The 24,394-nt window shown below is 42.6% G+C and overlaps 1 long non-coding RNA gene across 1 annotated transcript; it reads left to right on the top strand.

Moving 5' to 3' along the window:
• Window positions 1-4,103: 4,103 nt before the first annotated feature.
• On the top strand, window positions 4,104-7,489 carry LOC125173548 (uncharacterized). Its single transcript, XR_007155077.1, has 4 exons — window positions 4,104-4,237; window positions 4,345-4,406; window positions 6,568-6,629; window positions 6,839-7,489. It is a non-coding gene; the product is annotated as an uncharacterized LOC125173548 (long non-coding RNA).
• The last annotated feature ends 16,905 nt before the right edge of the window (window positions 7,490-24,394 follow it).

Genomic DNA, 24,394 nt, shown 5'->3' with positions numbered 1-24,394 from the left:
GGGGCCAAGTTTAAAAGGTACTTGCAGACAAGCTTGCACTGTTAATTTTTAATTTTCAGGTGGACGGAAGTAACCCTGATAAGGGCAAGGAAGGTAGCCCAATTCTTATGACTCTTGCGGTTGGGGGTGCAAAATAAGTTGCAAGTGCCTGAACTTAAGGAATATTAAAATATGTCATGCTGTTACGGACGGTTATCGTGTAGTAGAAGGTGAGTTTTTGAATGACTAGGTTTTTTTTAATTTTTTTAACGTTTTTATTTATTTTTGAGACAGAGAGAGACAGAGCATGAATGGGGGAGGGGCAGAGAGAGAGACACACACAGAATCGGAAGCAGGCTCCAGGCTCTGAGCCATCAGCCCAGAGCCCGACGCGGGGCTCGAACTCACAGACTGTGAGATCGTGACCTGAGCCGAAGTCGGACGCTTCACCGACTGAGCCACCCAGGCGCCCCTTGAATGACTAGTTTTTAAAACACAGAGTTTCTTTGGAGAAGTAAAATTGCAAAAGGAAAAACAAACAAACAAGCCAAAGTATGGTCTCTTTAAGAACCTACCATGCCAATTTGGTTTAGCTAATTCTGGATCTGCACTGAGAGATTTTCTCAAATACCTATCTGTGCAAGTCACTTATTGACACGTGCCCAGAAGTGCAACGTCGGGCAGCTTGAGTTGGAGTTTCTGAAGTGCTTCTAATGTTTGACATTTCCAAATTCCTGTTCAGTCAAGTGGCACACCTGTTCTGAAACATGGCCCTCCTCAGCTGAGCCCTTGGGACGTGGGGCTTATTTCCTAAAACGACTTTACATGCTTGAATTGGTTTTAAATGTATCCAGCCTTTGAAAGTGCTTTCAGCAGGAAGTTTGTAATAGGCCTTCTATGAACAGTTTTGAGAGGAACAAATGCCAGCTCATACTGGGTCAGGGATTGATAATGGAAAAGTGCTGTTCTTTGGTGGCAAAATCTACAGGTCAGCCAATCAATCGGCAGGTCATTTGTCATCACATTTATTGAATTTTTGAGTCCCCGCTATCTGCTTAGTTCTAGGTTTGATGAACTATCCAGGGGACATTAGTAAAGCATTCTCTAAGACTACATCCGCTAGTTAGGGAGATGAAGATATTTACAGAGACCCCAATTTCCTCAGATAACCGGTACCCCAAATCCACTTTTAAAATTGGGACAATAAGAGGCACCTGCGTGGCTCAGTCGGTTAAGCGTCCGACTTTGGCTCAGGTCAAGATTTCAAGGTCCATGAGTTCGAGCCTCTCATCGGGCTCTGTGATGACAGCTCGGAGCCTGGAGCCTGCTTCCGATTCTGTGTCTCCCTCTCTCTCTGCTCCTCTCCCTCTCATGCCCTGTCCCTCTCTGTCTCGGAAATAAATAAACATTAAAAAAAATTTTTTTTAAAAGTTGACTTTGAGAAGCATGATTTTCTAACAAAATTATACAGTATCATGATACAATGTCCTTTCCCATTTGACTTCTGTGGACAAATATAAAAAGGGTCATTATTGCAAAAATATTTGAGGGCTTCATCAGTTTTCCGAGAGCCTCTCTTAAATTTTGACATTCAAAACATTCCCTTTTGAAGCACTTATTGTTTCATCATCTGCATGGATTTTTTTTTCTTCTTCTTTAAATGTGAACTATTTCCAGCTGCAGATTCTCGTTTGTCAGAGGAGTTGTCCATGATTCAGGGGTTTCTTTAACATTACCCTCATCAACTTCGTGATTTCTTACGTATTTTGAAAGATTTTCAGTTTCACATTATAATCACTTTGCCCTGATTTTGCATTGATTTGCATTGATTTTGCACTGCATTGTTAGACATGGTGTCATCAGTTAGATGAGTGGAGACACTAGGCACATGAAGTTGAGGTGGGGAGAGGAGAGAGGCTCCTTGTTAGATAAGAAGAAAGGTTTGCATGTGGGCTTATTTTTTTAAAAGTAATTTTGCATAACACAAGTAACATAACAGTTGTCTATTGCTATGTAACAAACCAGCCTGAAATTCAGTGGCTGAAAACGACAATTGACTTTTATGTCCTCGTGATTCTGTGATTGATGTGGCAGGGCACAGTTAGAATGGGTCATCTGGTTAGACATGCTCGTTCACCTGTAATGGATCCCAGGATGGTCTCAGTCACATGTCTGACTCCTTAGCTGGGTTGACTAGAATGCTGGGATTTCTCTCTCCTCCATCTTTCAGCCTCCAGGGACTCGCCTCTAGTCTCTCTAGTAGGGAAGCCAAACTTGTTTAGGATTCCCAGGGAGTGGAAGCAAAATCTTCAGGACCTCTTAAGGCTAGGTTGTGGAACTCTTCCCTTGTCATTTCTACCACATTCTATTGGTCCAAGTAGGTAGGTCACAGACCAAGCTCAGATTCAAGGAGATAGGAAATAGACTCCCCCTCTCTATGAGAGGAGCAGCAGAGGCCCAGGATAAAGGGTAAGCCTCATGGGACAGATTGTTGTAGCCATCTTTGGAAGCAATCCACCTCAACAAGAATACATTCTTCTTTCAAAATTCTATTATGAGTAAAGCTGAGGGCCCTTTCCATCACCATTTTCATCCCATTAGCTTTCACCTCTTATCAGAAGTAATCATCTTTATGGATTTGGAGTGTATCTTTTGGAAATTATATTTATATGTGATCACAAGTGAATAGTTTTATGTTGTGATGTAATTTGCTTTCTCGTACAATTTTATAAGCAATGGGGACTATGAGGAGCTGTGTAATGGGGACCTGTCCTGTGCAAAATGGCATGGAAGTATATAATGACTTTGACACAAATTCTCTCTTTTTTTTTTTTTTAATTTTTTTTTTCAACGTTTATTTATTTTTGGGACAGAGGGAGACAGAGCATGAACGGGGGAGGGGCAGAGAGAGAGGGAGACACAGAATCAGAAACAGGCTCCAGGCTCTGAGCCATCAGCCCAGAGCCCGACGCGGGGCTCGAACTCCCGGACCGCGAGATCGTGACCTGGCTGAAGTCGGACGCTTAACCGACTGCGCCACCCAGGCGCCCCAGACTTTGACACAAATTCTAAGGGCATCAAAAGTTTGTACAAGGGAAAAGCAAAGGCATTAAAAGAAAGCACTGGTGATAGGTTAGAATTTGAGGTAATCCTGAGTAGCCACACTCACCATTTAGTTGACCTAAATTAAGTCCTATTTCTGTCTGGGAGAAAATAGTGACATTTAGCAATCAACTCTTGGAAGACATTTTTGAAAAATTAAGTCTACTCATTACATACTAATGTGTTCCTTAGAAATTAGGTATGAGAGGTTAGCCTTGATAAAATGGAGGGTCGCGTGGATGGCTCAGTCAGTTAACCGTCAGACTCTTGATTTCTCCTCAGGTCGTGATCTCATGGTTCCATTGGTGAGATTGAGCCCGTGTTGGGCTCAGCTCTGACAGTGCAGAGCCTGCTTGGGATTCTCTCTCTCCGCCCCTCCCCGACATGAGTGCACACGCTCTCACTCTCAAAATAAATAAATAAATAAACTTAAAAAAATAGACGTGATACAATGGCATATAGAAGTCTCCTAGAGGTATCTGAACATGTGAAAGGGACCTGTTTAAGAAGAATTGGTGTGACAGTAAATTAGATAGGTAGACAAATATGGGGTATGGACATTAGGTTTGGTGCTGGAATGGGGTACTGTGAGTCACAACAGGGTATGATTAGGGATCTAAATCCTCCAACTGACTCAGTAAGGTTTGGTTAATCTTTTAGCATAATCTCTGTGCCAGAGGCAGCTCAATGGCCTTCTTGGTTGGCCTTTTCCATTTCAACTCATATGGCCTTTTCCATTTAAACTCTTAAGGCCAAGAATCCTTCATTCTTGGTCTTACTACTGTGACAACCATAAGAGTCCGAGAATGATGATCCCACAGAAAAGAAAGCCCTTCTCCTCAATGGCTAAAGAATCAGAGAAGCTAAGCTGGCCACTCCATATATCTTCTCCTTTGAACTCCATAGTGGTACTCAAAGCCCTTCAAAGGCTGAGTTGCCTCTTGAGCAGGAGGTCGTATGCTTCTATTAACATGATGAAAAGAAAGAACCTGATGACATGTTGGTTTTTTTCTCAAGGAAAGAAGAGGAGAGAAGGAAAAGAAAAGAAAAGGAAGGTGTCTTCTAGGAGGAAGAGGAATATTTTCACCTTTTTATTCTTCTTGATGAAAACTCTTTCTACCACCTACCGTATACTTGCGACGTCTCCTTTATGCGGGTAGCTCCTGGCTAAGAAGCCAGGAATTCTCCATTGATCTTTTATATTTATGAATGTCTTTTGAGCAGCTATACTGACAGTCTTTTGTTCTGGACTATATTTTCAAGAATGAAGAGTGAATAACCTTGGAAAACAGAGATAGTAGCAGAGGATGGAGAAGGAGCAGAGGGTAAGATTATTTAATGTCCAGTATAATAAAGCAAGGGGTGGGCAGATTCTTGGGCAAAGGTCAGGCAGATTGTAGCTTTTTTTTTTTAAGTTTATTTATTTTTGGGGGGGGGGGTAGGAAGAGACAGCGTGCGAGAGGGGGAGGGGCAGAGAGAGACACACACAGAATCCAAAGCAGGCTCCAGGCTCCGAGCTGTCAGCACAGAGCCTGATGTGGGCCTCGAACTCATGAGCAGTGAGATCATGACCTGAGCTGAAGTTGGATGCTCAACTGACTGAGCCAGCCGGGTGCCCCAGATTGTAGCTTTTTATAAAAGATTGGAGTTTCCTAAACTTGGGGTTCTTCACATGGGCTACCAATCCATGACATGTGCAGGATCTACCGATGTGCCTCTCTGCATCACCCCCGTGTGACTTGAGGAGGGGAGGGAAAGGGAACTGACGCGAACATGACATTTATTTGCGTCCTGGGCCCTGAATAATAAAGTCTTTGTCTCTGAGCCAGGAGTCATGTACCTTCTGCCATGAGACCGTGGCAGGTTAACTTTTTTGTTTGTGAAGGTGAATGATCATTTGACCATATCCGGCTTCCCTCTGCACTGCATCTTGTAGTGGGTGCAGATAAAAGCAAAGGTGTAGTTTGCAGAAGGCCTGCAGGTCCTTTTATCCTTTGCTGAGGCAATGGAGAGGAATTCAATGTTCGCTTTCACTGGAAATATTAATGATGAAAAGCATAATTTTACATAACCCTAATCTCTCCCAACCAAAGTCCCCGTATAACCTATCAGTGATGTCGCTGTGAAATACAGCAACATATAAGGGAATCCTGTATAAATGAGTGATGAAGCCTAAATAATATATAACGTTGACATAAAAGGTAGATTCTACTTCACTCCCCTGAGCTGCCATTTAGGGAATGCCGCAAGTTTTGGAAATCCTGGAGGTTTTGCATTCTCAAGGCCTTCTCTGCCTCTTGGACTCCCATTTCCCAATGTGCCATTTCTGTAGGACTCCATACCTGCCCGGTCATGAAACCTCAGCCCTTCCCTCAGCATCACAGAACTTGCTTACGCAAAGCATTCACGAGTGTAGTGAATGTTAATGCAACTTCAGGGTCCCTGTCAGGAGGATTCTGACATCTTATTGCTTCTTCTCTTCCCAGTTTTATGTCTTCCCGTCTTCTCCTTACCTCCACATTCTATTTCATGAAGGGAAATTTTACTGAAACACTGGCTCTTGGGTTTTACCCTTTACCTCAAAGAGGTATATTGTTATCGTAAAAAATAGTTTCCTACCTTCCTAAGAAGAATTCTGGTGCCAGTTAAGATAACCAAACTTTTCTTCCCATCTTGTTTTGTTGTCAAGATCAGAGGCAGGGGGATGCCTTAGCACATTGTTTATTCATCATTCATTCATCCAATCAACAAATATTACTGAGTAGCAGGTAGGTACGAGGAATATAAGAGCAAACAAGAGACAAGTCTCTGTTTATATGGTGCTTATGCTCTGAGGGGGGAGTGGCGACAGGTGATAAAAATACAGGGTAATGTCAGACAGTGGTAAGTACTATGATGAAAAATAAAACAGAATAAGGGACCAGAGGGTGACAAGGGCACTACCTTAGACAGCGTGGTCAAGAAAGTCTTTGTTACAGGGTCATTCGAGCAGAGATACGTTGCGGGAATCCAGGTGAGAGGAGAGAGCCTTCTTCTGTGTGATGTGCCATTACATCAGTGGATGTAAGCAGAAGTGATATGGGCCATTTCCAAATGCTGCCCTTCGGAGGATTGGATGTGTGCTTCACTGATCCTTACCCCTCTTCCCCCCCCCCCCCTTACTTTACTTAGGAGGTGACAACATTGACTTGGGGGCAGAAATGGAAATGAATGTATTGAGGATGGAAGATGGCTTCTCTTCTTTCTCTTTCTTGCTCTCGCATAGCTCTCCCCTTCCCTCTCTCCTTCTCTCTCTCTCTCTGCCCCTGCGCAGCTGATGAGCTTGCAAACAGAATAACGGTCAAGAGCGTGGACCCTCAGACCACACTTCCCAGGCTCAAATTCCACCAAGGTTCTGTGACTTTGGCCAAATCACGTTTCCTTCCTAGGCCTCAAGTTTTTATTATAAAATGCAAATAATAATAATTCTTATCTTAATTGTTGTAGGTTCTTATAAGGATTAAATAAGTTCACATTTGCGAACTGCTTGGACCAGTGCCTGTAATATGGTAAGCAACGTATGTGTGAAATATATGCATCGAATAAGTAAAAACTCTTAATGTAACAGTCTAGTTTCGCCTTGTGGCTTCGAAGATGTGATTTCATTTTTGTTTCCAAAAATATGTTCATGTTTTGTGTTGCAAATGCCATATTCAAAATTCAAAATATTCCAAATTAATACTTGCTCTGGGCCCCTTTCTGACTTGCTCATTCACAGAACGCTTTGTGGTACGTCCAAAGGAAGTACGTGCGGGTGCCCCAGCCTTCCCCACAGAACAATGGACTGACTACTTCAAGTGAGTTGCTACACGCTCAGCACAGACTCAGACAACACAAGAAAATATATATCAAGGTTTTTTATCATGGAGAAGTTCAGCGTTTGGGGAAAAGCAAGATTTACGTACAAGAAGCGAGTGGAAGACAATACAAGGCGAATGCCTGATGCAGCAATGAAGTTGTCCCTTCTCAATCTCAGGAAACCCCTTAACCTCACAAAACCTTAGCGTTTGCTTTTCTCATTACAGAGCCCTAAAGCAAACAGGAACTGAGGCAAAGAGATTTAAATTAGAAGAGCAACTTAGTAATAATAATGCTTGTAGTACAGAGCTTTTCATGTATGTTGTCTCAAGGTACTGTAAGACCTTGAAAAACAATGCTTAAAGGAAGTGGGCAGGGGTTCCACTATTTTTTTCTGACCTAACTGATATTTGGGGAGGCCCAGTGCTAGGGACAGAACTGTGAGGTGGACAGATTTATGTGACACTCTTCCTTCCTCAACTAGATAGAGCACCTCCTCCTCCTGCATTTCCCTCTCTTCCTTCCTGCTGCAGTTAGTGGAATCTTAATTTTCACCCCCACCCCTACCCCCGCCTCCCCGCCTGTGAAGGGAATCCTGGAGGTTCTGGTCCTCACCTGTTTCAGAGTTTCATAGGGCTTATTTTTCAGTGAGTTGAAGTCGATTTTGTGAATTTGTTTCTTGAAGCATTATGACGAAGAGACATTAAGAAGTCATACAATTTTGTTCTCTGTTCAGCAAACAAACAAAAACCGAGGACAACAACAAAAACTTCTCACCCTGCCGTAAAAGGAAGTTATATTAATTTGAGAGCTGTAAAGAAGGAAATTCCAAAACCATTTTGGTAACCAAGTCTGGTATTTGTCAGGAAACTCTTTTTCATAGATAACGTAAATCCCTGTCGTAGAAATATAAAACCATTTCCTCTCATTCCGTTCTATTTTTTGAGTTAATGAACGTCAACATAATGGATTTCTACAAATTACCTATTAATCATAGTTTTGTAATTTCTACACGTTCACGTTAAAATTTAGGCGCCCGGATTAAATTGAGGCTATTTCTATATAGCACCCATTGGTAAAAATGCTTTTTCTCAAAAATAGTTTGGCAATGCAACATGTCTTAGCACTAAAATATTTTTACAGATGAAAGGTGGTAGAAATAAGTACTTGCCTGGTGGTTCAACCCTCGGAAAGTGCTCGAACTATCTTGAATAATCTCTGAATGCTAAAAATGTGTGATTCCAAATTCCTATCTCTTTGGGCTCACATTTGTTGGCCTCAAAGAAGTGTTGTTTTAGTTGAAGCTATGACTCTGTTCCAACTGAAAAGAATAAATACCAAGTGACTCCCAAATCCAGGTAACAAAGGTAGGTGACAAGAGCAGAGACAGGAAGGGTTTGGCTGGTTGCTCCCATGAGCGTGACTGCTTTATTGAAACATATTTGGCAGTATCTCTTTCTAAAACATTTTAGGCTGTTGCATAGACAACAGCCATAATATCAGGCCTGATTAATGGCAAACCTGATGGAATGTATTACAATGCAAAAGGGACTTTGTGTCTTCAGGCCTGACTTTCCTCATTTGTAAAACTTGTCTACTTGATTTCTGAGGCCTTTTCTAGTGATAACACTTTGCAATTTAACGAACGCTTTAACATTTTTGCAGAGTAATTTTACCAGCATTGTCTCAGATTCTCAGCTTTAAAAACAATACAGACAAACAAACAAACTCATGGATCTGGGACATCCACAAGTGGGGGGCCTGTACCCTCCAACTGGTGGACATTGTTACCCCTTCCTTCTCCTGGGATGGGAAGGGGCCGGGGTCAGGACTGAGGTCTCACTTTGTGGCCTGGAGCCCAGGCCCTGGTTCCGCTACCCCCAGCCCTTGGCCCTTGGGATGAGCTACATTTGGGGTCCGGGAGCCTCCCTCCTTTCCCGCGAGTCTTCCTGGGTCGGGTACGGACCTCTGAGCTCTCCCAGCACTCCCAACTGCCTTCCCTGCCCAGTTTATACCTCAAGCTTAGCATGCAATGGAATTTGAACAGAGGGAGGGGAGGGCCATGGCTGTCCCTCATAGCCCAAGATACCATAGGCCCTCTTCTCCCTCTGTTCCTTGTATTTAATAAAAGCCAGTTAAGTAAAACAACAACAAAGAAGATACAAAAATAAAATATGATTAGAAATCAGAAACAACCCAGCATCCTTTAGTCACTGGATCTCACCTCTGCTCACAGCCAAGATTGTCTGACCAAATGTAGCATTTGAGTGGATTAAGTCAAAAGAACCGAACTTGATTTTCGGCTCGGACACTACGTTGAGCCCTCAACCTTGTGGGACTGAGTTTCCTCATGTGTAACGTGAAGGGTTTGACTGGATGATCTAATTCAATTCAGCAGACATTTATTAATGGTTTCCTACATTTGAGAGCTTTCAATAAGGCATGAGGATGAAGTTGGGAAAAGTCCAAAGATAGAGACATGGAGAAGCTCTCAACAGGAAGAAAGACAGAACTAAGCACTGTAACAGAAAAACAAAAAAGGAAAAAGAAATCACAAAGCTTTAGGAGCACAGAGGAGGCACGATGGGCTTTTGGGTTTTCGAGTATTATGAAAGCTGATGTTCACCTGTGGCGGAAGACCCTTTCAATGAAAGTTGTACTTGGTCTGCATTTTGGACACTGTAACTAGCGTATAGAGTTCACTGCAGCTGCTACCGGAACCACAATCTACGATGGTGATTAGGTATGTCCATCTTGCGCTGCTAATTGCACTCCTCTGCAGGGTGTAAGAGAAATGAAAACGTGGGAAGATGGAGTTTTTCCAGTTCATGGACTGACCTTTAAAAGAATCAGGGCAGAGAGAGGGTAATGAAGCCAGTAGAGGGAACTGGTGTAAATCTCCCTGACATAAGATTGAGTTAATTTAGTTTAAATGGAAGGAAGCCCCATCGAAATTAGAGAAAAATGTAATCTGAATTACAGGATTTTTTTTAAAAAAGACATGCAATTATATTATTGTCGAGTATGTGTGGTAAGTTGGACTAATTGCTAGAAAAGCGTTTCTAAGTGAAAGCGCTATTAGATTCTTCTTTTTAATGAATACGTAAATTTGGATTTGTCAGGACTGTATACATATAATTCGTGTGTTAACATGTTTAAAATACAATGACTCATCAAGCTTTTTAAATTTTATTCATGCTGCTCATTTGTTTAATGACCTCCCTCCACCCCCGCCGCCCCTGCCACCCGCCCTGCCTTTTCATGTAAATGGGTCAGAGGTAAACTTGAGTCCAATATACTTTTGGCTTTTAAAAGTTTATGAATTAGTAGAGTCTGAACAAATGCTGTCTCACTTTGGTTTCTGTTTACTAGACACTGTGCAATTTTATTACAATCAGATCTGAAACTGTTATCTCTAAAAAGTTGTTGCTAAAAGAGATATCACAGAGGGAGGCCAGCTGGCTGCTTCAAGCTGTCATATGCCATGGCATAGCGAAGGGCGTGACTGACGAGCTTCTGGAAACTCTTCTTGGGCACAAAAACATTGACAGACATTGGGAAGATGGAAGTAAAACAAAGTAGTAAGGCAAGTTCCTCGCAGAGTCTGCTCAGGCTTGGCTATTGGTCAGGAAAGAAGGAGGTCCTATGCAGGCAAGGGCTAAGGTGCTGAGATGGAAAGTTTGAACAGCATCCTGAAGGAGGATGTCTGGATGAAGGATCCGCCGGAGCGAAGAGCGACTGGGCAGTGTTCTCCAAGAGCATCTGAAGATGTGGGCCACACCGTAAACAGCTGGGGGCACCTTCGGAAACTTATCATGGTGCCATTAAAAAGGTAGGAATTGCCATGAGCTGAACTTCCACCCTGACACCAGAGTCATGCGGTCTACAACATTCAGGTCTCCAGTTTCTAGGTTCTGAGATTTATTTTTATCCACTCTTAGGTGATAAGTTTTGGGGGAAATTGACTCATGCCCTTCAAAGGCATGAGACAGTGATTTGGAAGGCATGTGTATTCATGAATGAGGAGAGAGCTACCCCACATAACAAACAGTGGTCATTCCCTTCATCCTGGCTCCCTGTCCTGGAGGTAGTACCTCCTCAGGTACAAAATCACGTAACAAACATGCGGTAGGTCAGGATGTGCCGCCACAGAGCAGAGGAAGACAGGCATCCCCCAAAAACGTTTTATTCAGGTGAGAATAACTGTAGGTACTGCCTTTTCATATTTTGAGCATGTCTCAGTCTATTGTCCAAGGTCAGCGATCATGAGGCTGTTTTCACAAATCTTCAGTAAGATGGAGACAAAAGAGGGAGTGAAACTGACATACCCAAACCCAAATGCATTTAACTTAAAGGAGTATACTGTATTCTGTGATTATGCCCTGGTTGTTTTTAATGGAAAGTATTTTGATTTTAGGGAATTATAATCCTATGTAAAATTTTTTTTTTAATTTGGCAGAATGAAAATATTGGCAACTCTCTGACAGTTCCCTATTTTTCCTTTCCTGGAGGCTGACTTATGGTTCCATGAAATCCCAAAGTTTGAGACTCACTGGTTTAGAAAGCTGAAATAAGACCTGTGTACCGGTGGCTTTTAGACTTTTGATCAAGATGCACAGAGAGAAACACATGCTTACATGCAACTCACACGCACATGAATATGTATATACAAATATTTACAATAGAAATAAAAGTTTCACAAAACAATAATTAACTTCACCTCATGCAATACACTCTGGTCTATTCTATCCTGTTTAAAATGTCAGTTGATACGCAACAATTCAATTTTACAGCCCACAATTTGAAAAACACTGCTCTAGACTCGGAGCCCTTTTGTCCGGGACATAGCGAATAAACACTGACAGGTGTTTCCTTTTTGGATCTCCTTTTCTAGATTCCACTCAGATCACATCCCTCCTGTTGCACATTTGTTGCCCAGGAAAGGTGACAATCCAACTGATTAAATAAGAGTTTTCTTCATGTTAGTTATATCCTTGTTCTTAGGATGGTCTCTTGCCACTTTGCTGAGATTGAGAAATAGCCTCTCTTTCTTTTGGATTTAGAGGTTACATTGGTCTTTTTTTTTTTCATAACACAGAAGTCCCCTGGTCTTATGAACCCCACATTTACAAAATACATCTTACACTAGGTTATTCTGCAGACTAACGATTCACATCTGTTGTCGCTGGCTCTATTCATCTCAACTGCACAGTACAGCATTTTTGTTGCTACTCAAATTCAAGATGTGGGGAGTGCAGGAAGGGGTACCTTGCTCCAGCCCTCAAACACTGACCAAGGAATGTAGGAGAGTCCAGAGGAAAGGAGAAAGGGCAACTCGGACTCACTACAGAAATGAATGATTAAGAATAAGTTAAAATTTCCAGATATAGTTGGTTCGGCTATGTCTGTCTGCCAGATGCGTTTTGTGGTTATTAGCTTGGTTTGGGTCGTAGGTTGGTGCTGGTGCGGCAGTGTTATGCGACGGATCACGTGTGGCTGTGATGCCAGACTGGCTGGGATCGGACCCGTCCTCTGCCGTTCACCGTAGGAACTATTGATGTTCCATTTCAGGATGAGGGGACAGAGCCCCGGAGAGGTTAAGTGACCTTGGACAAATTTCTTAGCCCTCTGAGACTCAGCTATGAAATGAGAAACGCTGAGGATATCTACTTTGTAATGTCGCTATGAGGATTGAATGAGTTTATACATGCAACGTGCTTAGCCTGGCATGTGGTAAACAATAAATTTTAGTCATTATTGCCAATTGCCATACAGCTAGTGACTCGCAGGCTGGATTCTCTCTTGCCGGTTGTGTAATACTGGGAAGATTACTTAATGGTTCTGGGCCTCAGTTTCTTCATTAAAAAATTGTCACGATGATGATACTACTGCTACGACTAATTACTATCGTATTGTTCAATGCTTCACAGATTCAATGACATCACATATATAACTACCTGCCAGATAGCCAAAATTATCCGTGTGTCCCCATTTTGTATGTGTCCACTGGGTACAGTCTCTCTAATGTATTAATTGAGATTTGTTGGTTCATCATCAAAGGTCTCGGGTAAATCACAATTTAATACCCTGTTATCCTTTTTCCCTAGAGGGAACAACGTTCTTCCCGCCCCCCCACCCCAAAGAATCAAACAAACACGAAACTTTAAATAAAGTTGAATTCGCTCCAATGACTGTCCTCTTGAATTTCATTATGCACGAAGTATACTGTGTCCTATAAAGCAAATTTCTGCCTGGCAAAGGTTGAGGAAGAGCCAAATTTAAAAGGCCACTAGTTGGCATAGTACTGTTTCTTTGTGAGCTTCTTACAGCTCACCTCCCCCCTTAGATCTAAAGCTCCGAGAGTGGGGACCTTGTCTATACCATTCACTGTCCGTATTACTTTTCTATTTAAATTGAGAAGCTTAAGATAACACACATTTATTATGTATCACTTTCTGGGGGTCCAGAGTCCATGCATGGACTAGCTGGGTCCTCTGCTCGGGGCTTGACCGGGCGGAAATCAAGGTGTTGGCCAAGCTGCAAGTTCATCTGGGATTCACGGTCCTCTTTCAGGCTTATTCAGGTTTTTTGCAGAATTTAGTTTCTTAGGGTCCTAGGACCTAAGTCCCCACCGCCCCCCCCCCCCTTTTTTCTGACTATCATCTGGTGAGGTGTTCTCAGCTTCCAGCGGCTGCCCAGGGTTCCAGTCATGAGACTTTCCCACAACATGGCAATTTATTTCTTCAAGGAAGAAAGTCCTTTTCTTTCTATTTCTATCTTAGCAGAAGAATATTTTTCTCAGCAGGAGACTCTCTGAACTCTAGACCTTCTTTTAAAAGCTCGCCTGATTAGATCAGGCCCACCTAGGACAATGTTTTGATTAACTCAGAGTCAACTGATCAGGGGACTCTAATTACATCCCCCAAATCTCTTCACCTTTGCCATATAATGTAAGTTAATCAGAGGAGTGAGATCTCATCATATTCCCATGGGCTGCCCATACTCAAGGGCAGGGGATTATACAGGGCAGGTACGCCAGGGATGGAGATACTAGAGGCCAGTTTATAATTCTGCCTACCACACTGTTATAGTCTCAAGGCTTAGAGGAGCATGTAATACTTAGTAGATATTTAATACATAGTTGTGGATGAATAAATGAATAAATGCCAGTAGAAGAAGTAAGTCAGTGAGAAGGTAAAATAAACTATTGGCTTTATGTTTAGTATCTTATATTGAGTTCAAAACAATCATGTGATTTGATTTTCCATTTAATTCACTTTCCTCACTGAGGGGCTTGGGACTATTGCACAATGTAAGGGGAAAGCAAATGTTGTTTATTGTATTCTATTATGTTAGCAAAGTGTCTGTAGTATAATCTTGATGAATTATTCTGCCCAGCAGTCCTATATAGATGAAATCATCAAACCTAACGATGCTAAAATGACTTGGACATTGAAGCCCAGCATGTCATGGGCAAATCAGGAATAACTGAGATTAGAACTTGGACTTTTGCTGTCTGCTGTCCCACGTTTAATACCGCACTGCTTCCCCAAAATCAGAGAAGAAGAAAGTATTTTCATTTCTAGGAGGAACGATTTAAAATCATGTTCAGAAAAATGTTGTTCTGGCTGCATCCAAGATATTATTTTGTGGAATGACCATTTTAAAGAAATGCCAGCAGTCCTGTTATACGAGACATAAAGCGCAAAGATGAGGCAGGCGTAGAATAGAGTATTAGGCTGCTCCGACTGCCATAACAAAACACCAGACTGGGCCGCTTAAACAACATTTATTTCCTCGCAGTTCTGGCCGCTGGAAGCCTGTGATCAAGGTGCCAGCAAATTCTGTTTCTCCCTGATTTGCAGACTGCCACCCTCTTGCTATGCCTTCACGTGGCCCTTCCTCGGAACACGCGCTTGGGGAGAGAGGGCCAGGAACTCCCTCTCTTCCACTTCTCATAGAGACACCAATCCAGCTGAATGAAGGCCCAGCCCTTAAGACCCCATTTAACCTAATTCCCTCCCTACCAGCCCCATCTCCACATACTGTCACACAGTGCGTGGGGAGCAATTAGGACTTCAACATATGAATTTTGGGAGGGGGCAGAATCCTGTTCATAACAGGTAGCCTAGGAAGTTATGGAGGAAAAGGGGGCCAGCTCAGAGTGAGTAGGATCTCAGGTTTCAGATTTGGATCACCTGCCTTTGAATTCCGACTCTACCTCTTGCTTGCATCAGGGGCAAATCCAATTTTTGTGGGGCCTGGAAATTATACATACAATTTTTGAAAATGTTATTTATTTTTGAGAGAGTACAAATGGGGGAGGGGCAGAGCGAGGGGGACAGAGGATCTGAGGCGGGTTCTGCACTGACAGCGGTGAGCCCCTATGTGGGGCTCGATGCGGGGCTCGAACTCACGAACCCGCAAGGTCATGACCTGAACCGAAGTCAGACAACCAACTGAGCCACCCAGGCTCCCTTGTCTCTTCAAGACAGAAAATGCAAAATTAGGTACAGAGTCTTGGAAGGAGCCTATGAGAATAAGGGGTTCTGAAGCTTCAACGTCATTACTTTCGCGGCAAATTCACTTCTGCTTGCCATATGGCTGAGCAAATTACTAAAGTTCTCTGAGCCTCGCTTTCCTCAAATGTAAAATGGAGATAATTATTACATTTAAATCAGAGGGATGTTGACGGGATTAAATTGTAACTAATAAGCTTTCCTTGTCAACTACTGTAACCTTGATCGTTATTGTCACCGTCATCATCGTGATTCAGCCACTTCATTTTACAGATGAGGAGATAGACAAAAACCGTTTCGGGACTTGCCCTGCATCACACAACCAGTTAGCCGGGAGGCAGGGCAGAGTAATTTCTCTTGACTCCCGGTCTGTGCCCTTCCCTCAACTCTATAGAGATGGTCTTTTGTACTGCTAAAGAGTATATTGGCATAGTCATAATCTTCACCTCCAATATCTACTCTGTGGCTACTACAGAACAAAAGAGGTCTAAATAGCAGATACTAATTTGGTTGAATTTAAGCCTTATTTTCACTTGTATGTACATCTAATGGGAGTAAAGTTCAGTGAAGTCGAACGCTACGTTCATTAAGTCCGATTTTTTTTTTTCTTTTATCGGACGCTGTTTCCATCTCCATGTGGGATGAAATAATGACTTAGAAACAAAGATGTTTCTGTGTAATCTCATCGGGGAGTGATTCCTAAGTTCCCACATGCGCAGATTTTGTCAGGGACATTCGATTTTCCTGGGAAAGGTCTGAGAAGTCAGTCCCGAGGGCTGTGACCTGCCCCTTGGAAACATGTACGGGAAGACAGGCGCTGGCTCTGCCCATTCCTCTCACAGCCCCACATACGTGAGAATCTTCCCACGTTATCCTGACTCTGCCAGCACTCTGGGCCTCCGAGCTGGTTTTGACACTTTTAAAACCCAGATAATGTTGACTCCAATGTACCTGACTTCCCCCTCCCGTTAACCCTCCACAGTAACCCTCCACGTATATTCTGGCTTGCTCCTCAGGGCTGGGCAGGCGAAGAATGATTGTTATTCACTCCAAAGATGTTGGTCCTTAAAGTTAGTGCATTTTAGTACTAATTAGTACTTCAAATTAGTACATAGGCAATATCTGACTCACAGCTCTAAATCTTTGGCCTCTGTGTCTGACTGGAATATATATATATATATATATATATATATATATACTACAATCCTGCAGTAAATATTTTTCTCACTTCTCTCATTTTCGAACATGGCACAATTGTAGAATTTTTGTAAAACCATCAAAACCAGCTATGTGAGAATTTAATAGAATCGACGAATGCTTAGGACATGGATTAGCATGGATTTTCTGGCCCTGGTACTGGCTGCAGTAAGCATAGGGGTTATTTAACCTGTCGTTCTTATTTATGTACAAGTAATAAAACAAGGTTTTGGAAGTTCCTAGGGGAAAGATGTCACGTATTCACAAGGAGGTTATAGATATCTAATGACTCTTAGTATTATTATTAATACATCTATTAGAAGTAACGTTGTTGGTGTTGACTGGCAAACCGATGCTAATTTGTTCTCGAAGGGTCTTCATAAAGACACCCGGCCCATCTACCTGATCTGCTGTTCATTAAACAGCTAAGAGTATACAGTAAACAAGGACAGCTAGGAGAAATACAGGGACACGCAGCACATCTGCTAAGGAAACTCTCCCCTCTTCCTCCTTCAAGGTAGGCAACGGAGAGGCTGCTGGGCATTGTGCCTTGTTCACTTACCACCTGCAGGCCCTCTGCTCCACTGCAGTCTGGCAGCCGCACCTGCATCCTTCAAAGTCAGTCTCACATCCCTGCCTGCACTTGGTCCTCGGCATCCTGGGTCCTTGTTTCCAGCCAAATTCTTTTTTGACCCCACCCTATTTAGCAGAGATTCTCACTCACCTCAGGGCTCAACTTATTGGCTCTGTTCTTTGTTTTAGCACCTTGTAATATCTGATGTAAAAAAATGTTTATTTTTGAGAGAGAGAGAGAGAGAGACAGCACGAGGAGGGGAAGGGCAGAGAGAGAGGGAGACACAGAATTGGAAGCAGGCTCCAGGCTCTGAGCTGTCAGCACAGAGCCCCATGTGGGACTTGAACTCACAAACCTGGAGATCATGACCTGAGCCAAAGTCAGACGCTTAACTGACTGAACCACCCAGGCGCCCCATCATCTTGTAACCTCTTGAGTCAAAAGAGTTATTAACATGTTAAATTCTTGTAGACATAAGAGATCACCTGATCATGAGGACTGCCAGTCTTTTCTTTATAAACTCTTTTTTTGTATAATATAGAAAGATGTGAAGAATGGTTTCTTGGTCACTAAAACATGAAAACAATTTTTATTCTTAAAATTAAAAAAAATATTTATTTTTGAGACAGAGAGAGATCATGCACAATCGCATGCGAGCGGGAGTGGGGGTGGGGGGGGGTGGGAGGTGGGTAAGGTGTGCAGAAAGAGAGGGGACAAGATCGTAAGCTGGCTCTGTGCTGACAGCAGAGAGCCCAATGCAGGGCTCGAACTCACAAACTGTGAGTTCATGACCTGAGCTGAAGTCAGGGGCTTAACTGACTGAGCCATCCAGGCACCCCATGAAAACAATTTTTAAAAATATCTACATGGATTCAGATATTATCTTCTACCAAGGCTGCTCCTCATGTGATGCCTATCATCACGTTAGTCCAAATGCTGATATTTGCCAGCATGAGAGTATTTACTTCTGAGTATTTATGAGCAGAGTACGGGGTCCAGGAAGAGTATGTTCTCACACTTGAACTTAGAATGGTCATTCTCACTCATATCACTTATTCAACAAATATGTGCCAGGCACTGTTCCAGGTGCTTGGGATAAATCAGTCAACAAGGCAGACTAAAAACAAACAAACAAACAAACAAACAAACAACACGGGGCTTATTTTCCATTTAGCACATTGACATAAAAATGCAGGTGGATTTCTGTGCCTGCCTGCATCCTACAGATACCTCTGCAGTTTGCCTTTGGGATACAGCAGTTTGTGTCAGATATGAAATTGCGCGCCTCCCAAAAAAGTGCCAGTCACGCCACAGGGTGACTTTTTAAACAGAACGGGCTTTGGCAGGCTCCTCTTGAAATGCGTGTGTAAGATAGCTTTCCACGCTCTTCCAGAAACCCAGTGTGACAAACCTTTCACCTTGAGCAGGGTTGTGCCATTGGTTGTGAGATGCTACAATCCCGACTCGCGTTTGTATAAGCAACGTGTCGTCAGCTTAGCCGGGGCCGCCGTGCAGAGTTTTCCTTTCTTTTTCTGTTGAGACTACAGAGTTCAAAGCAGCTAAATAAAACATAGGTCTCTGTAACATTTCCCAAATTTGTAACTACCATTTTACTATTTTCAGTGGTAAGAACAAGTTTAGGAGGAGGCTTTACAAAAAGCATAGAGAATTGAATTTGTTCAGTAGGAAATTTGAAAAGTAAATCACTACACTTGGATTAAAGGAAGACCATTGACACACACAGGACATTGATCAGCATGGACACACACAGCAGTGTGTATGTGTGCGTGTGTGTGTGTGTGTGTATGTGTGTGTGTGTGTGTGTGTGTGTGTGTGTCTTAGGGAACAGAACAAATGTGAGTCAACAGTTGGAAAAAATGTAAGGTATCTTCTGGCTCCAGAATGAGTAATTTGTCAGATGCTTCATAAATGTACAAAGATGCTCCCGGGACTGGATTTTAAAATCTCTTGAATTAGCTGAAGCAGTTGTAAAATCACACAGAAACAGTTTACAATTGTCTGCAAATCAAAGGAGGCTCCTCTATGTTGTTTGTTCTAGCAGGCATGGGGAATGTGTTGAACCTGTGAAATGTGCTTTTGATAACCCATTAACAAAATCTGCCTTCGGTGACAACCTCCTACCTCCCAAACTCCCCTTTTCCCTTCTTACCCCTGTATTAGCTATTGTCAAAATGCTCAGAGCCAGGAGCATCTGGGAGGTGGTTTTCGATATGGGCTGTGATGGCTCATCGAGTGCACCTGGGCTGTGTTCCTGGTTAGACCCCTACCCGTCCCTAGTCCTGACATCGGAACTGATTTCTGTCAGCTCTAATGTGCCTGAAAAATTTCTTTCAAGGCAGTTTCCTCTTCTAACACATCCCAGGGGAATTTCCCCTAGGGGGTGTGAGGCAACATTAGATTGTGACTGTGGTAAGATATTCCCATGTTGGAAGAGTTTTGTATGACAAGCAGCCCATTACATCTGTTGTTTTCCTTATATAGGGTATATTTCACACTGAATGATACTGGAACACAACCCAGGACTCTGTCTTAACTCCCCTGCAGTCTTGTGCTTCCTCCTCCTCAATGACAGCAGATCCCGAAACACTCGGTGACATATGGCAGCCTATCTGTGAAGTGTGCCGAACGGAGTACATTTGCTTTCTGACTCTGGAGTACTGTGTTGCGTTTTGGGCATCATATTTTTTAAAGGGGTACTGACACTGGAACTCAGCCACCAGAAATATTTCTTGGAACATGGTAGGAGAAAAAAATAATTACGTTCACGTGTGCGTCACCAGTCACTGCGCTGAAGAGGGCTCCTAGAATGGTGAGGTCAGCAAAGCGCTATGAGGAACTGTTTAGAGAACTGGAGGTGTTCGGCCTAGAGGGAACCACTATTTATCTATTTACTTCATGGGGGAGGGGGGTAGTGGCCGTGATTCAGATGCCTGAAAGGCAAATTATTTTTTCTTTTCACGTGTAGGTCCAGTCGGCAGAACGAGAGTCGGTACGTGGGATTCATGAGTAAATGGATTTTTATTCTATATAAGGAAGACCATTCTACTTTTTAGAGTTATGCAATGGTGGAATATATACGTGCACACAAAGGCTACAGAAGCTTGTAGAGAGTTTCTGCGCTGAGAGCGGTTAGGTCAGACCTATGAAGATTCCTTTTCTATGGCATTCCGAACTAGAAGCTTCTTGTTCAGTTTTCATTTTGACAGAGGATTGATAAAGGCTTGAAAGGTCTCTCTTTTTTTCTTCCTATATCCCTTAATAGGATAAGATAATTGAGCCAACTAAGCTATTCCATGGCTTTAATAAAGTTGGTTTTATATCCCCCCCTCCCCCCCTTTTTTGAGTTATTTTCTTTTTTTGGAGTACATAATCCTATATTAAGGAAAACTTATCACATCAGCTAAGTATCCGTGGGTCCTCATTCTAGCTTGAATAACCTTCTAAGATTTTTAAGTGAGCTTTGGTGTCTTGATACTCCCCTACGTGGAGCTGACCTGTGGATTTTGCCCACTCAGTATCCACTCCCATTTTCTCTGATTGTCCACCTTCCCACTGCATGCAGCTTTGGTGTTTCCCTCAATCACAGATCCTTTGCTTTTCCAGGCAAAGGGGCGGGGACTGACCCGCAGTTGGCCAATCAGACTCTGTCCTGGGAATTTGAGTGTTGAGTACAATGGTACAAGGATTGAGAACAGTTGGAGCTGATTGTTTCACTACAGGGCACCGTGAAGGAAAAGTCCTTTAGTTCCTGTTTCCTAGATCCACATGCAGATGGCAATTTGATCTCACAAGTTGTGTATGTTTGTTATGTAGCCATATTGCTTGATTGTGAAATGAGGAATTTAAATCAAGATTTGGAGTATGACCTTGCGTGTTTTCAATGAGAAGGGAAAATGATTTATACGCAGTGTGTACAATTAAGCATTTCTGGGGAGAGATTTCTGTGGGCTCATTTAACTAGAGGCCTTAGGGTGTGAGAATTCCTGCTTCCTGAAGTGCTGGAAAGTTAAGGTCAAATGCTGGATGTGTTTCAAGTTCTGAGACAATACCAGCCGATTTCAAAGCTGGTGTTTGTGTGTGCGTGCATATGTGTGTGTACAGAACTGGGGAGGAAAGGCAGCTTCTAAAACTTTGCTTTGAAAGATGCCAAAACACTGAGCCACATATTTGTATGGGAAAGATCTGTGTGTTTGGATGAAACCTGTCTCTTTCATAAACACAAGGCACAGAGAGGACTCACTCCTCTTGCCCTGCTTTTGAACTTTTGTTCACATTAAGCAATTTCCCTCACCTTGCCTGTTGAACTTCCTTTTGTAGTGAAATTCACAAGTACAGTGAGCTGGCAAGCAAATGATGGAAAGAACGGGCGTGCTGGACTAGATTGCATTTTTCCTGAACACTCTGAAATATCAGGATGTATGGAACATGAGTCATCACTTTCTGTTGGAAACTTTTATGACCTTTACTGAGTAGGTCAAATTCCTCCCAAGCTGTGCTTCTTCACACCCCAGTGCATGACAGTAAAAGGGCAAATCCGAGGGAGGCAAAAGCATATTCATATTTTTTCTTGCAATCTGTTACACATTATTGTTTTTTGACACACTTTGCTTCACATGACGGTACTAATGGTGGAAACTAAGGTCAAGAGTGATGAGACACTTGCCTGGCCTGCCTTGCATGACTGTTCAAACTCAGGTGGGGTAAACCCAGACTCCTGCTAGAATTAGGACGGTAGAGAAGGGGAAGAAAGTCTTGCTGAGGATTTGCAAAAACATGTGTGATAGGAGAGGCCCCCGGAGGGAAGAAGGCCGCAGTCTAAATTGTAAATCCCAGTCATTTAGCGAACTTGGACTTGATTGGACAAACCAGAACAAAACAGGCAAAGCTACTGCAAAAGTGCTCTGGCCTAGGGCCATTCTATAGAGAGCCACACAATTCTCCAACTCTGGCAGCCTGAGGGCATCGTGGTTTGACCAGTGATGTCAACAGAGAAGAATCTGAACTCTCGAGAGAAGTTTATGTTGCATATACTATGCTCTTAAGAATCTAGAAATTGGGGTGTGGGGGAAGAGAGCCAGCTGGGAAGATTCACTGAGAAATTAGGTTTGAATAAAAGAATTTGGCCATGGAAGAACCCAAAAGTGTTAGTCCTCTTGTTTCAATTCTACAGGAATACTTCATCTTTTAAAACATTTTTTAACGTTTATTTATTTTGAGAAAGAGAGAGTGTGTGTGTGTGTGTGAGCACAAGCAGAAGGGTGGCAGAGAGAGAAATAGAGATAGATAGAGATAGAGAATCCTAAGCAGGATCTGCTCTGTCATCGCAGAGTCCGATGCGGGGCTCAAACTCACAAACCATGAGATCGTGACCTGAGCCAAAAAGGACGCTCAACCAACTGAGCCACCCAGGTGCCCCAAAATACTTCCTCTTGTAAAAAGTCATTTAGAAATGCAGAGAACTATACAGAGAATTTTTCTTTCTTTTTTTTATTAAATTTTTTTTTTCATTGTTTTAATTTATTTTTGAAGGAGAGAAAGAGAGAGAGAGAGACAGAGCATGAACGGGGGAGGAGCAGAATTCCAAGCAGGCTCCAGACTCTGAGCTGTCAGCACAGAGCCTGATGCGGGGCTCGAACTCACAAACCGTGAGATCATGACCTGAGCCAAAGTCGGACGCTTAACCAACTGAGCCACCCAGGTGCCCCAAGAATTTTTCTTATTTAAAACTTACACCTTTAAGGCTTTTAATCATTTTTTATTTTAACACATTTTAATGCTAATCTTCCCAAAATGAATTACACACTTCTTTGCCTTCTTTAAAGATTCAGTTAAGATAATGTAATGTTTTCATTTTTTCTGTTTACTGTCAGATGCTTGGCTGTCACTTTTCATGCCTGCCATTCTGTTTCTAATAGACTTTCTCCAAATGTTTCATTTGCTGCTTTTAAATGGCAATGGCTACAAAGTCAACATGGATAAGCTTGGAAGTCTTGACGACACATGCACTCGAGTCAAGTGCATCAGTTTTAGTGAGATGAGTTTGGTGACATGCATTTTAGCTTCTTGAGCCCGTTAAAGACATTTCTCAGGGGACCTTTTTTCGTCCATCTTTGTTGCTCAGTTGTGTCTTAGACATTTGAAGTCACCAGATGAGTGAACTCAGGTAAACAAGGAGTCATAGGACTGACCGTTCTTCAAAGGTTAGAAAAACAATCAAATATATCTATTGCCCAATTGGGAGTTGGAGTGAGCTGCATAGTAGGTGGCAAAGCCATTTAAAGTCAACGGCATAATCGCTATTCCCATGCTGACTTGGTCTGAGTGAATACAGAGGAGTCTTTCACAGAGAAGGTGGTGTTTCAGCATCAAGAAGGACAGCGGACAGCTCCTAAAGATGCTACCTACTGGGGGGCAGGCTGGAAGCGAGGCGTTTGGATGTAATCGGCAAAATGGGTGAGAGCCTCCTGGTATGGTGGCTGAGGGGCACTGTGACCATGACAGGGAGGTGGCAATCTGGCGTTTTTAGTTGAGCCTTATATAAAACTGTGAGTGATCTGTTCTTTGGAGGTGTGTTTATCAGGAACTCAGATGCCCTGTAAGACTTTGAGCATTTTGAAGCTGGAAAGAAGTGTCTCCTGCCCCCCAACACCCTTGCCAACGTAATTTTAGAATAAGGAAACTAGGTTGAGGAGATCAGGTCTGTGCCTCAGGATGGGCTAACTAACACAAGAGCCCAGAGCCAGAGATACTATTTCTTCCGTGATAATTATCTTAAATGCAAAATGTTGTGAATGCAATCAAAGCTTTTTCCACTAGAAACAAACCTATTCTAGTTTCTGGATATAAAAATCCTGGTGTTGAGGTTAGGTGATTTTTCACATTCAAGCAAAACATGGCAATTGATCACCTATGGTGTGATGGCAAGATGATTCAGAAAAGTTGTTTTTATCTATTTTTATCTATCAGTAGATGGCAGGAGATTCCATCAAATCAAGATGAAAAAAAGGAAGCAAATGATAGAATTCAGTTATTGTTCCTTGTATTACCTGGGAAGATTGGTATCCAGGGTAGTGAGGGTGCTGTGACGCTGGTACCTGGGGAGAGAGTATTTTCAAATATGGATTTGAGTTCAATGATTAGTTTCCTGATTAATATGGCATGATTA

The sequence above is a fragment of the Prionailurus viverrinus genome, chromosome C1 (genome assembly GCF_022837055.1).
Source record: "Prionailurus viverrinus isolate Anna chromosome C1, UM_Priviv_1.0, whole genome shotgun sequence".
Lineage (NCBI taxonomy): Eukaryota > Metazoa > Chordata > Mammalia > Carnivora > Felidae > Prionailurus > Prionailurus viverrinus.
Note: the sequence above shows the minus strand (reverse complement) of the source record. Positions and strands in the feature narration are given on the sequence as shown.